General features: G+C 38.7%; 1 pseudogene; it reads right to left on the reverse strand.

Moving 5' to 3' along the window:
• Positions 1 to 6984: 6984 nt before the first annotated feature.
• On the reverse strand, positions 6985 to 7997 carry LOC100461913 (ATP synthase subunit gamma, mitochondrial-like; annotated as a pseudogene).
• Positions 7998 to 15788: the final 7791 nt, after the last annotated feature.

Consider the following 15788-nt stretch of genomic DNA (forward strand, 5'->3'; position numbering starts at 1 on the left):
AGTTAAATCCTGACTTTGCTACCCACCTGCTTTGTGCCTGCTTAATCTCTCTGTACCTCAGTTTACACTTCTGTGAAATGGGGATAAGAATATCTCCCTGACAGCATTTTTTGTGTGTGTGAGGACTAAATAAAGTCATATCTGTAAAATGCTTAGCAAAGTGTCTACCTCATAGTCAGCAAACCATAGTTATAATTTTTAAAATTTCAATATAATGGGGAAAGCAGTGTGAGGTACTTTAAGGTTTGGAAGGAAGGGATCAAAAGCAAACAGCTCAGAATTGAGTGCTCCACTGCAAATTGTGCCATATCCTTTGTTAATCCACCTGGCGCAAGGAAGTGATTTACTGTGTTCATTAAAGCAGAACATTTAGAGGAAGAAAAGAAGAGCAGTTGAGCTGGAAATAATACCACAAGGACCCTAAATGTCCTCCATGCACTACTCCCCGATCCCAGTGCCCCAAACCACACCCACAACTCCACCCTTCTCTGAACCTCATTCCACATCTCATGAGGGGCCTAGCTCCTGCTTCCATTTCAGTGCTAGGCCATGCCAACTTCTTCATGCCACATCAAGGCCCAGCTTCATATTGATGTGCTGAAATTTCCCTTGAGAATTCCTCTCTGACCCATGGATTATTTAGGAGCATGCTGTTTAATTTCCAAATATTTGGTGATTTTCCAGTTATCTTTCTATTATATGTTTCCATTTAATTCCATTATGGTCTAAAAACATATTCTATGTGTGATGTGCTTTGGCTGTGTCTTCACCCAAATCTCATCTTAAATTGTAACTCCCACAGTTCCCATGTGTCATGGGAGGAAGCCGGTGGTGGGTGATTGAATAATGGGGGTGGGTCTTTCCTATGCTGTTCTCATGACAGTGAATGAGTCTCACAAGATCTGATGGTTCTAAAAATAGGAGTTTCCTTGTACAAGCTCTCTCTTTGCCTGCTGCCATCTATGTAAGATGTGACTTGCTCCTCATTGCCTTCTGCCATGATTGTGAGTCCTCCTCAGCCATGTGGAACTGTAAGTCCATTAAGCCTCTTTTTTTCCCCAGTCCCAGGTATGTCTTTATCAGCAGCATGAAAATGGACTAATACAGTAAATTGGTACCAGGAGTGGGGTGTTGCTGAAAGGATACCAGAAAATGTGGAAGCGATTTTGAAACTGTGTAACAGGAAAAAGTTGGAACAGTTTGAAGGGCTCAGAAGAAAACAGGAAAATGTGGGAAAGTTTGGAACTTCCTAGAGACTTGTTGAATGGCTTTGACAAAAATGATGATAGTGATATGAACAATAAGGTCCAGGCTGAGGTGGTCTCAGAGATGAGGAACTTTTTGGGAAGTGAAGCAAAGGTGACTCTTGTTATGTTTTAGCAAAGAGACTGATGGCATTTTGCCACTGCCCTAGAGATCTGTGGAACTTTGAACTTGAGAGAGATGATTTGGGGTATTTGCAGAAGAAATTTCTAAGCAGAAAAGCATTCAAGAGGTGTCTTGGGTGCTGTTAAAGGCATTCAGTTTTAAAAGAAAAACAGGGCATAAAAGTTTAGAAAATTTGCAACGTGACAATGCTATAGAAAAGAAAATCCCATTTTCTGAGCAGAAATTCAAGCTGGTTGCAGAAATTTGCATAAGTAACAAGAGTCAAATGTTAATCACCAAGGCAATGGGGAAAATGTCTCCAGGGCATGTCAGAGACCTTTGGGGTAGCCGCTCCCATCACAGGCCTGGAGGTTTAGGAGCAAAAAATTATTTCCTGGGCCAGGCCCTGGGTCCCTCTGCTGTGTACAGTCTAGAAACTTGGTGCCCTGTGTCTTAGCTGCTCTAGCCATGGCTGAAAGGGACCAACATAGATCTCAAGCTATGGCTTCAGAGGGTGCAAGCTCCAAGCCTTGGCAGCTTCCATGTGGTGTTGAGTCTGCAAGTGCACAAAAGTCAAGAATTGGGGTTTGGAAACCTCTGCCTAGATTTCAGAGGATGTATGGAAATGCCTGGATGCCCAGGAATAAGTTTGCTGCAGGGGTGGGTCCCTCATGGAGAACCTCTGCTAGGTCAGTGTGGAAGGGAAATGTGGGGTTGGAGCCCCCACATGGAGTCCCTACTGGGGCACCGCTTAGTGGAGCTGTAAGAAGAAGGCCACCATTCTCCAGACCACAGAATGGTAGATCCACCAACAGCTTGCACCATGTGCCTGGAAAAGCTGCAGACACTCAACACTAGCCCACGAAAGCAGCTAAGACGGAGGCTGCTCCCTACAAAGCCACAGGGGCAGAGCTGCCCAAGACCATGGCAACCCACCTCTTGTGTCACCATGATCTGGATGCAAGTCATGGAGTCAAAGGAGATCATCTTGGAGCTGTACAATTTGACTGCCCTGCTGGATTTCGGACTTATGTGGGGCCTATAGCCCCTTTATTTTGGCCAGTTTCTCTCATTTGGAACAGCTGTATTTACCCAATTCCTGTACCCCCATTGTATCTAGGAAGTAACTAACTTGCTTTTGATTTTACAGGCTCATAGGCAGAAGGGACTTGAGATGAGACATTGGACTGTGGACTTTTGAGTTAATGTCAAAATGAGTTAAGACTTTGGGAGACTGTTAGGAGGACAAGGGTGGTTTTGAAATGTGAAGACATGAGATTTGGGAGGGGTCAGGGAGGGAATGATATGGTTTGGCTGTGTCTCCACCCAAATCTCACCTTGAATTGTAACTCCCACAGTTCCCATGTGTCATGGAAGGAACCCAGTGGGAAGTGATTGAATTATGGAGGCGGGTCTTTCCTGTGCTGTTCTTGTGACAGCCAATGAGTCTCACAAGATCTGATGATTTTAAAAACGGACATTTCCTTGCACAAGCTCTCTCTTTGCCTGCTGTCATCCATGTAAGATGTGACTTGCTTCTCCTTGCCTTCTGCCATGATTGTGAGGCCTCCCAGACATGTGGAACTGTAAGTCCATTAAACCTTTTTTCCTCAGATAAAGGATATGTCTTTATCAGCAGTGGGAAAACAGACTAATAAATACAATGTGATTTCCCTTCTTTTAATTTTGTTAAGGTTTACTTTATAGCTCAGAATATGGTTTATGTTAGTAAATGTTTCACGTGTGTTTGAGAAGAATATGTGTTCTACTGCCACTGGGTGGAGTGGTCTATAAATGCCAATTAGGTCAAGTTACTGGATAATGCTGTTTAGGTCATCTTTTTTTTTAATTTTAAAATTAAAAAAAATTTTTTTAGAGAGGGGGGTCTCACTATGTCACCCAGGCTGGAGTGCACTGGTGCCATCTTAGCTCACTGAAGCTGTGAACTTCTGGGCTCAAGTCACCCTTCCACCTCAGCCTCCTGAGTAGCTGGAACTATAGGCATGAACCACCATGCCCAACCCATCTATATTTTTAGTTATTTTCTGTCAACTTGTTTTATCAATTACTGTGAGAGGAGTGTGGAAGTCTGCCATTATAATCATAGTATTTTTCTGTTTATTTACTTCTGTCAGTTCTTTACTCATCTGTTTTGAAGCTCTATTTTTAAATGCATACACATTTGGGGTTGCTGTATGTTCTTAGGAAAATTGACTCCTTTTTCATTATGTAAAGTTTCTCTTTATCCCTGATCATTTTTGTTATTCTGAAGTCTACTTCATCTGAAATTAGTGTACTTACTCCAGCTTTCATTTAGTTTGTGTTTTCATTTTGTATCTTTTTCTGTCTTTTTACTTTTTGATCTAAACCTTTACATTTAAAAGTGGGTTTGTTGTGCACAACATGTAATTGGATCTTGCTGTTTTATCCAATCTAACAAACTCTGTCTTTTAACTGGTGTGTTTAGATCATTTACATTTAAAGTGATTATTGGTATATTGGTATCATTGGATTAAACTCTACCATCTTGCTAGTTGTTTTCTATTCATTGCCCCCACCTTTTTTTTTCCCCTGAGCTAGGATCTTGCTCTGTCATGACCAGGCTGGAGTGCAGTGGCTCACTGCAGCCTTGAACTCCTGGCCTCAAGCAATCCTCCTGCCTCAGCCTCCCATTTACTGGGATTACATGTATGAGCCACCATGCCTGGCTTTAGTTTCTATTTTCTCCTTTCTGCTTTTTCCAGGTTTAATTGAGTATTTTCATAATTCCATTTTATCTTTTCCATTGACTCGTTATTTATCTCTTTTAAAGAAAAACATTTTAAATGGTTAACTAGAGTTGTAATATACTTTTCAGTTATAAAAAGTTTGATTACTTTGTATTTCCTAAAGATGGGTTGGGAGGGGGCTGTGGTTTCATTACCTTCTGAGAAAAACTTTGAGATCTTTTGGTTAAAATAGAATCTAAATAGAATGTTTAGAAGTCTAAATAGTCTAAATAGAAGTATGGCATGGCATTTCCATTTTAACAGAATTTTAAAATAGCGTTTCATTTGCAATCAATGAACTAACTCATACACATATTTTTTTGACATGAGAAGATTAACTCTGGGTAAAAAAATACTGTTTTGTATTTGTATGCAATAAAAATTATACAAAAAGGAAAATGCGATGAAATTTTATATTACTCTTTTCTCTGTTGCTATAACTGAATATCTGCAACTAGGTAATTTATAAAGAAAAGAAATTTATTTCTTATAGTTCTGGATACTGGAAAGTCCAAGGCCTAGGCGCTGCTTCTGGTGACCACCTTCCTGTTGGTGGGAAATCTCTGCAGAGTCCTGAGGCAACACAGGGCATCACATGGTGAGAGGGCTCATAAGAGATGGCCAAACTGGCTTTTATAACAGACCTACTCTCATGATAACTAACCCATTCCCTCAATAATCCATTAATCTAATTAACAGTCCATTCACAAGGGCAGAGCCCTCATGACATAATTATCACCCAAAGGTCCCACCCCTCAACACTGCTATACTGGGGACCAAGTTTCTAACACACAAACTTTTGAGGGACACATTTAAACCATAGCATGTTTTAAATTGTTCAACTTAATTCTCCTAAAAAGAAGTAGCCAGAAATTATACACTCTTGCTCATTAGGAAAACTGTAGAGAATTTTTCCATTCTAAAGATGTAATTCTCATTTTTGTTGAGACTACAATTCCTTTGAGACTCTGATGAACTGTGCCCAAGGAAAACACATATGCTCATCTCTTCACCAAATTTTGCTTATAATTTCAAGGAATTTGCTGACTTCCTCGAGAGTCTCGAAATCCTAATTAGGGAACCCACCCTAAAATAAGTAATAAAGCTGTCAATGAGTATTGTGTTGTAACCATATATCTTGGTATGTAGATCATATAGCAGAAGTTTCAGGTCTGACCTGAGCTTCCTGGGTAGGGCAATGGAAACCCTTGAACTCCATTTATTGTTTAAGCAGCCCTTGGGCCAGGTCACACCCAAGGCCCAGTTCTGAGTTTTGTCACCTACTCAGTCCCTGAGCCTTAGTGTGACAACACTGTAGCCTCTTCAATGACCAAAGAATGGTTGGATGGTGAGAGTCAGATTGCTGATCTAGATGGCCAGCAATCCCTAGAACATGTTTATTCTCTTTTGTGCTAGAATGTAGAGTCCTTCCACACGCAACACAAACAACTGCTTAAATTGTGACTGCAAACCAAGACAAATTTGTTCATGAGCAAATTTTTAAACTAACATGAAAACTATCTTTAACACGATATAGATTCAAGCAATGCCTACTTGTATTTTTAAAAGAATAGTCTCCTATTTACACTTTAAAAAGTCAGATCACAAAGTGTTTAATAGCAATGAATCTTAAACAAACCACTCCTTTCTTACTCTTCTGCTAGGTTCCAAAATCTCTTTCCAACTATGACACCCTCCTGGATCAATCAAAAGAAAGTTATTTGATTCCTCTCAGTAAAATTTATGTAAATAAATAACACCATTGACTTTGCTCTTTTACTAATTCGCTTTCCATTGTTGTTGTTTTTTTTTTTTTTTTTGAGACGGAGTCTCGCTCTGTCGCCCAGGCTGGAATGCAGTGGCGCGATCTCAGCTCACTGCAAGCTCCGCCTCGTGGGTTCACGCCATTCTCCTGCCTCAGCCTCCTGAGTAGCCGGGACTACAGGTGCCCACCACTGCACCCGGCTAATTTTTTGTATTTTTAGTAGAGACGGGGTTTCACCATGGTCTCGATCTCCTGACCTCGTGATCCACCCGCCTCGGCCTCCCAAAGTGCTGGGATTACAGGCGTGAGCCACCGCGCCCGACCAAGCACTTTCCATTGTTTGTATTCCGTTTTTTAATGTATCTGTTCCTTTTAAAGATTTAACTATTGTCAAGATATGTATCTCATTTGCCAGAGTATAAATCCTTAAACAGCAGGAGTCTTTTCTGTTCCACCATACTCTGATTTGACGTAAGAATGAACTTCCCCTGAAAAAACTCACAGCCTTGCTTTGTGGCTTGTGTGCTATGGGTGGCTCTCATCTGCCCCTCTGTTCCATGCCTTGTAGGCTAGTGGACCTTCACAGGAACAGAAGCCTGTTCCCCTTTGGGCTTCATGAATTCCACTTACCTCCCAATTGACAGAATGCCACATTGAAGTATTTTTAAATACTTTTAAATACAGATGATAGATCAGATTTCAATTTTTATTAATACATCTACCTTCCAAATAGTAAAAATAATAGAGTGTTTACATTAACCAAAATGAATGGAACCCTATGAAAACAATCGTTAAAGGGACTGGCTAATCCGTGGCCCAGAAACTCACTTTGGCATTTGAAAAATGGCCTGGGATTTAGTAGGGTCACTGCCAGGTTTCACCTGAGACTCATCACATGACACATCATGCTTGTATCTGTTTCTTCAGCAAATTGGGATTTTATTATTTTTAAAGTCTCCACATCTGTAGACAAAATGTACCATATAAATACTGCCTTTCATCTTGCACACAAGTGCATGAAGATAAGTGATATTTATGATTTTAAGTTGTTTATTGTAAAATAATTTACAAATATCTTGCTGTCTTCAGTAATTAAAACAATGGAGGAACAGTTTCTTCTGACAAAGACAACAGTAAGCTAAAAACAAAATCAGCTGGCTGAATTTTCCTTCTTTACCCCTTGTCTGAGGGTGGAACTTGATTTTCATTAATCCAGAGCTACAGCACCAAAGATAATTTCAGTCAACTCTTTTGTGATGACAGCTTGGCAGGTACAGTTGAATGTCAATGTGAATTTGTCAATCATCTCAGAAGCATTCTTGCTGGTGTTGTCCATGGCTATCATCCTGGCACTCTGCTCACTAGTTGTGGACTCCTTCAGAGAGTAGTAGATGCTGTTGGCCAGATTGTATTCCTGGTAATTTTGCAGCACATCAGCATCAATATTATAGTAGATACTCATGCTCTCGGCACTTGCAATGGTATTAAGCGAAAAGATGGGCTTTTCTTCAGTCTTATACGAGATGACAGACCTGAATTGATTAAAGATGATGGAGCCTTCATCAAATTCATATCCAGAATTTAGTAATTCAAGGGCAATGACTGACACATCTCCACAAGTAGGGGGCTTTCTTCTCACTTCTTTTAATGCCACCAGAAACTGGTCAGAATGCATCCTATAAAGTATGCCCCTGATTTTGTCACCAATTCCAAAAAGCATAACTTCTTTCCCAGCTGCTGTTAGTGTAGCAACCTCGCTTTTCATCTGTTTAGCAATGGAGGAATGAATAGCGCCACACAGTCCTCGATCTGAGGATGCACCAATAAGGAGTGTTTCTTGTTGTCTTCAGGCACCTTGATACCAGCTTTTTCTCCAGAGCCAAAGATCCCAATCCATATATTCAAGCTGGTTTCAGCTCTCTCTCAGCTCGGGCGTATTTTGCTGCTGCTACCATTTGCATAGACTTGGTAATTTTCTGGATGTTTTTGATGGACTTTAGTCGCCTGGTAACATCTTTCAAAGTTGCCATATTTCGAACTTGAATCCATTGTGGCTGCAAGGTCCAGGCCAACAGCCCAGTGATGCCCACGTGAGAGAACACGGTAGCCGCAGCCCTGCTGAAAGTCGGTGATATTTATGAACTTAAAAAATTATTTTCCGGCCGGGCACGGTGGCTCATGCCTGTAATCCCAGTACTTTGGGAGGCCGAAGTGGGGGGATCACCTGAGGTTGGGAGTTCAAGACCAGCCTGACCAACATGGAGAAACCACATCTCTGCTAAAAAAATACAAAATTAACCGGGTGTGGTGGCGCATGCCTGTAATCCCAGCTACTCAGGAGGCTGAGGCAGGAGAATCACTTGAACCCAGGAGGCAGAGGTTGTGGTGAGCTGGGATCATGCCATTGCACTCCAGCCTGGGCGATAGAGCGAGACTCTGTCTCAAAAAAAAAAAAAAAAAAATTCCAAATTTCCTGAATAAAAATGGTTTGAGAAAACTACATTTTCCAGGATATACTGAAGGATCCCCCAAAGGAAAACAAAGGCATCCACTTTTGTACATTCATATCTTTTCATTGCTCTTTGAAATAATCAGAATGTCAGGACTTTGGCATTTCTAAGGGAACACTCTCAGGTATTCTAACCCGATAGTTTTCATTCCTCCCTATTCTTTGTAATAGTTTATACTCTATAAAAGATAAGCTTTTCTCTCACTATCAACTTTTCTTTCCACTTGATAAACAATGATGCTTTTTAATGGGTTCTGAAAGCAACTAAAATTAACCTAGATCAATTTCAGTGACTTCCTTATTTATACACCAACCTTCTTAACAATATCCTCAAAAACATCATCCAACAGAGCTCATCTATTCACCTCTGTCTTGAGCATCTTCTCTATGAACAGTAGCTCTTTTTCAATTGCTTGGTAACACTAGGAAGACTTGAGTTTTCTCTTGGCGATAAGAAAAAAAAACACATTCCTGTTTTGATTCTGTTATTCTGAATAAAATTAAAACTAGAAAGCAAACATTTAAAAATTGACACGATTTTCTCTTTCTTGCATATGCTGTAGTTCTCACCCTAAAATGAAGTGTTGCATATGATTTCTGATATTCCAAGTTTTCCAAAATTACATGCTGTGGTGTTATAATAATAGCCTTTTTCAGTGGAGCACCTAATACACTGACTTTTGGGTAAAGCACACTACTCAGGGAAAGTTAGCCACACAACATTTAGCCAATGATATTAACCACTGACAACCATGCAATGTTGGACACTGATATCCAAGGCATAAGTGGCTGGGATGCCCACTGAAAGTCACTTGCTAACACTTCTGCCAACTGCAGTAAGTTCAAAGGAAGCTCTTCTTTTCTTAAAACACTACCACAAAGTCTCTTACTTTTTGAATATTCAAGATTCAGAGCATAAAGGAAAATTGATAAGGGAAGAAAGGAGAAAGACATAGCTAAGGAGACAGAATTTGAAGAAGGTGCAGGATCAAGATCCTCAGTTGAGGTGAAAGATCCTTTGTAGACAAGTGAAGGACAAGGCTGGAAAGAAAATTTAGCCATTTTTCACCCTCTTACCATTTGGGTTGGGGAGACAAAGGGTTGTTCCTCATCTTGATTTGTACAAGACCTTATAAATTAACGAAGTCTGCCGTAGAAAAGTTTTAAAATTTTTATTACCAAATTTATCCATCATTTCTTTCTAATGGCTTCCAGGCTTGCATTGTTTAGGAAGGCTGGGCTCATTTCATTAATTCCACTGTTATAAATAAATTTACACATATTTTATTCTAGTAGTGTCATTGTTTGATTTTAAAATATTTTAGTATTTGCTCCATTTTGAGTTTATTTTATGAAAGTTGTAAAGTATGGCAAACATCTTTCTTGATGTAATTTTATTTCAATGCAAATCTCACGCAATGTACACTTGGATCAATCAACTGATCTTTGGCCATTTACTAAAGACCTACTACATGCCAAGCCAACGAGGGATCCAAAAGAAATATAAGACATGGCAGTTGATTTCAAAGAACTTACCCTATAGTTGGGGGAAACGACTAATACCCTGAGACAATTCCAGAACCAGACAGTGTATAATTAAGTACTAAATACTGTGGTACTGCCTAAAATTGCTGTGAAAGCTCAGAGGAAAGAGAGATCCACCTGGGCTGAAGTTGTCAGGGGAGACTTTGTAGACAAGTTGGAACTTGAATTGAATACGTATTTCTCCAAATACTAAAACAGAAAGCAACATGCTGTGTGTATGTGTCCGTGAGCGTGTGTAGTTCAGGAGGACGCCTGCTTTTCACAAAGCAACCTATCTACACAGACTAAATAGGATTTAGATATTTACTTGCAGATTTGAGACAGGATTTTAGAGCAAGAAGTGGCAGAGTAGCGACTATGGCAGTAAGAAAGATGTGCCCTGGAGAGGAGTGTTTGCCTGTGAGTCTTACTGCCCTGGCATCTGCTAGATCCTCCCATTCCCTCTGCAAAGTACCCCTGAGGTTTCACCTACCCTGATGCTGCCAGAGAGTTCTGTCCAGTGTCGACAGGCATCCCCTCAATGCTCTTTTCATGAGCAACTGGCTGAGACCTCTCTTCTTGCACTATTTGAGTCACTACCACTCAAACTCTTAACCAGCCCAAACATCCTCAGGTAAGTGATAAACAGAGAATATCACCACAGGATATCACTTCTACAAGTCTTTAGTGCTGGTTCAAATATTGCAGAAAGCAGAGGAGGGAGGGATGGGTGGTATTTACCTACACATTTCAAAAGCCTTAAGTTTTTACATATCTTTTGATTTAATCATTCAACTGCTAGGAATTTCTTATTTATTTATCTACTTATTTAATAAAAATACATATTGTTTATTATATGGCAGGTACTGCTTTAAATATTTTTTAAATTTACTTATTTAATCTTCATAACAATCCCATGAGTTGGGCACTATTATTATCCTCATTTTATAGTTGAGGAAAATGATGCACAGAGAGGTCAAGTAAGTTACATATGGTCACCAGCTAGTACATGGCAGAGCCAGTATTTAAACCCTTACAGTCTGACTTCTGAAGTCAGGCAGACTCTGAAGTCTACTTCTACCTTAGAGGTAACCATACATTATACCGCTTAACCAGTCGTCACGGATGAACAGAAAGATTTTGAGACAGGCTGTTCCTTCAATACAAATGCATTAATGTCTCCTGTGTGCCAAGCGAAGCCTTTGTTCCCCTGGAACAAGTGACTTAGGCACTGATTTTCACACTGAGGGTAAAAGCTCATCTGTGGATCATGAAATAAATTTAGTAGATTGTGACCAGAAAAAAATTTTAATGATATTGAAATGAACAGAAATCACCAGAAAGTGAGTTTTGTTTCATGACTTTTTTTCCACTTATATGTGTGTCACATGCGTATGTCAGATACACAGGTGAGTGCTGGGTCACAGATTACTACGTACTTCTTATCCTGAGCTGCAGTCAGAAAGGGTAAAAGTCATGAGTCTAACAGAAGAGACAAATATTAGATAAGTAATTAAGCCTAGACAACATAGTAAGGCCATATCTCTAAAAAAATATGAAAGGAAACAATTAGCTGGACATGGTGGTACAGACCTGTAGTCCCAGCTACTCAGGAGGCTGAGACAGGAGGATTGCTTGAGCCCAGGAGTTTGAAGTTGCAGTGAGCTATGATCATGCAACTGCAATCCAGCCTGGATGACAGAAAAAGACCCTGTCTGTAAAAAAAAAAATTTTTTAATTAAATAAATAAATAATATAATTGCATCAAGTAGTTTTTTAAAAAATTGCCAAAATTGTCTAAATATAGATTATTAAATAAATTATGGTACAGCAATATAATGGAATTCTATCCAGAAACTAAAATTATATTGTAGATAAGCAGTAACATGGAAACATGTGCAAGATATATAGATAATAAGAAAAGTCAGATTATAAAACATGTTAAAAAATACATACACATTTGCATGCAAAAGGACTAAAAAGGATAGTCATCAAGATATTCCTAGCTGTGGAAATTATATGAAAAATATTTTCTTCTTTTGTTTTTCTGCATTTTCTAAAACGAACATAATTACTTTTATAAGAGATATTTTATATACAATAAGATATATTCTTATATATGATATACATTAAGGATTAGTATCAACAGTTAAATAACGGTTGCAAGCAATAATAATATTAAAATATTAAATGATTATTACTAATTAAAATGTTCAAATATATAAATATAATAAACCTGTAAAATATATTAAAATAATAACACTAATTAATTAAATTAAATTAAATAATTAAATAATGTTAGAAAGGACAAGCTATTCAATAAAAAAATGGGCAAAGGATGGCAGCAAATAATTCCCATCCTTTGGAAGAGGATGGAAGAGGAAACTTTCTGCCAAATAAACACACCAGGTGATGCTCAACCACTATCAGATGCAAATTAAAACAACAGATGCAGAGATTTTAGAATATTGCTTTGATCAGTTTCACAAACTGCTAACCCTGCCCTAGAAAGACAATTTTAAGAAAGTCCATTATATGACAATCTAGAATTTTAGAATGGAAATAATGAGTATTCACCTTACAAAGCAATAGGTTCACTCTACATATCACATATCAAACTGGCCCAGGGCACTTAATATGTGCTTTTATATATGCCTCAACTTCCAAAGGCCAAGAGACTGAAACACTGGTATTGATGAGCAGCTCTACAATATCACAAAATAAGTAATCAAATGAGGTACAAAGGCTTCTCTAAAAAATACAAAAAATTTTTAAATTTTATAAAGATTAAATAAGTAAACTTTAAAAATCTTTAAAGCAGTACCTACCATATAAGCAATACATGTTTTTATTAAATAGATAAATAAATAAATAAATAAATAAATAAGAAATTCCTAGAAGTTGAATTTTTCCTATCTTAAATTTTAAATTTTAGACAGGAAAATAGCGTGTATAGACGTAACTGACACTTTTTCAGTGCTCTCTCTACACACACACACACACATACCCACAGACACACTCACACACATACTATATTAACCTCTTAGTATACATTATCTCATTTAATCCCTACAATAACTTTATGAGTTGTAGTTATTACTTTAGCCCCATTTTTACTACAAGACAACTGAGGCTACAAGAGGTTAAGTAATGTGTCCCACAAACAGGGTAGAAGAGAAAGGATTTGAGCCCAGATCTCAATGCCTCCACAGTGCACAATCTCAGCCATGTGGGTCGTTACACACATATTGATATCTGGCAGTTAGTTGTGCCTGATGCTAATTAGAATGTAGTTTTTGGGGTCAGAAGGTTTTAAAAACAGGTCTGGGAATTATTGGCACCGGATATAGATTCTCTCGTTTCCAAGTGATGACTTTCTTAGAGTACACATTCATAATGAATACGGTTATGAGTGGATTTTTCCCTGGTGAAAATTTAAACTTCATAAAAAAGTGTGTCTTGTTCTGGAGAGAATTTTTGCAAGTGTGCATGATAACAAGGAAGATTATCATGGTCTTTTTCTATGCTGATATGATTTAAATAAAAGAAGACCAAAATCATTGTCTTAGGCTCTTTCTGTAACATTATAAAATATGGTTATAATATATTTGGCCTGCAGACTTTATTATTATGTGTTAAACCATAGTCATCAGAGTTTTAACAATAAGAATAATAATGAAAATAACAATAGTATTAATAACAATAATCCACTAAGAAAATTATAAATGATAACCAAGTGTAAAAGCTGCCTATTGGAAATAGATACTTGTGAATGGAAGATGAACTTCAAGTTTTTAATTTTATTGTTTCTGGGAGATAGGGTCTATCTCTGCAGGACCTGACAACTGGAAAATATGAATCACTTGGAATGGAACACAAGCCATAATTGTCATTCTCGATGGTTTCCAGTAGTAATGGTACTAGCACTTGTGTTAACTATACCATTTTAGCAGTGGCTATTAGTTGCATTAGTGGTAGCGATGACGATTGTGTTTTATTTCAACAGTTGGCCAACATCTTTCATGGGTACTCATTTGTCTGAGATTCCCTTGTTTCTCCTATCCTCATTTTCTCTTTGCCCTGATTCCTTCATTTTTATATTTTATCCATTTTACAAACCACCTAAAATAATTTAGGAAATAAGATCAAAATAAGTACACGCATAAAGAGCCAAAGGTTCTCATCTCATAAGTCAGGGTTAATTTTTCTCCCTTTAGACACAGAGGTCCAGGATAAATGGCTTGGCTAATGGCTTATAAGTGGCTCCTGAGTGGGAGTTGAGGATTAAGGTCTCAGGTGCTGACATGATGACACTAGACCACTTCTTTGTATTGGCAGAAAATTGAGCACAATTGCCCTTACTTCCTAATTTATTCTTCTGTAGTATAAAGTTGCAGCCATTTCTAATCAAGCCTTGTAGACTGTGGTCATTGGAGAAAAACTGGAAGGGTGAACAGAGCAGAGGACGACTTTAGTGCGTGTTCTGTGTAGGCAACTGTTTTTAACACAAAATCTCTTTTGTTTCATGTTTTTATATGAACTCCTGAAAGTAATGATTGCTCATGTTGCCTGTCAGGTTATAACACAGGGTTTTAAACACATACACACACATGTGCGTGCGCACACACACACACACAGACACACACAGGGAATATGCCATTACAACAGGTAATTAAGCAATTGTTAAATATATTTTCAGTGAATCTACCAGAGCAAATGAAATTTTAATAGACAATAACATAGCAACTAAATATGTAAATAAAATAAAATAAGGCAAATTACTAAAATATTTCCCCCCTCCCTCTGCCCAGTTTCATCAAACCCACTACTTATTGGGTACTGCATGGTTGAGGTAGAACCATGGTTTATGGCCATTGCTGGTGTCCCTGGGGCCAGAGCAATGAGTGGCAATATGAAATAGAACCCCAATTAGTCCAGAATGTGGTTCTGATTCACTGTGCTCACCACCATGTTGGGATAGAAGTAAAGAGTAGGTACAGATCGCCTAAAGAAAAAAGGGGGTGTCTTTTTGTTCAGGGAAAAGGTGTAAGAAGAGCAAGAGCTGAGAGGCTGCCTTCAACACTGCTGCTGCTTCAGCTCATTTTTTATCTTTTCATCCCTCCCTCAGAGTTCTCAGAGCTGGAGCTCAAATTCAGGTCTAAGCTAATAGAGAGAGGGAAGGCAGGAGGTTAAACCAAACTGTTAACTGTGTCTCTTCAAAACTGACATTTAATACAGGGTGTAAATCACTAGGGGGGCCTGTTATTCCTTCAGGAATGCAATTACATAGGGTCAAATAAAACATGAAAGAAACCAACAAGTTTTAAAATGTAGTATGTTCTCAAAAGTAGGCAAGAAGGAATGTGAAGCAGTCCAAATATGCTAACACTCCCTGCTGTCCTATAGGAGAGGATTACAAGGAGAGGTTTCTGCTCTTTAATGATTATGTGGTTAAGCAGGAGTATGGGAGCACGTCACCCAACCCGACCACTTCACACTGGACTCTCGGCTTTCTGCAGATCCCTGCATTCATTCAACGAAGGTGTAGGCCCTGCTGCCTCGCCAATTACCATTACAGTCCTATTACCAGCACTGCCTCCACTTAACACTTTTCAAAATGTTTATATGTGAACACTGTGGGATTTTTGTCTTTCTGTTTTTCTCTTTCTTTTTTCCTCTTTTTTTTTTTTTGAGACAGAGTCTCGCTCTGTTGCCCAGGTTGGAATGCAGTGGTGTGATCTTGGCTCACTGCAACCTCCGCTTCCCGGGTTCAAGCGATTCTCCTGCCTCAACCTCCCGAGTAGCTGGGACTACATGCCACCACGCCCAGCTAATTTTTATATTTTCAGTAGAG

Source organism: Pongo abelii, chromosome 15 (assembly GCF_028885655.2).
Source record: "Pongo abelii isolate AG06213 chromosome 15, NHGRI_mPonAbe1-v2.0_pri, whole genome shotgun sequence".
Classification (NCBI taxonomy): Eukaryota; Metazoa; Chordata; class Mammalia; order Primates; family Hominidae; genus Pongo; species Pongo abelii.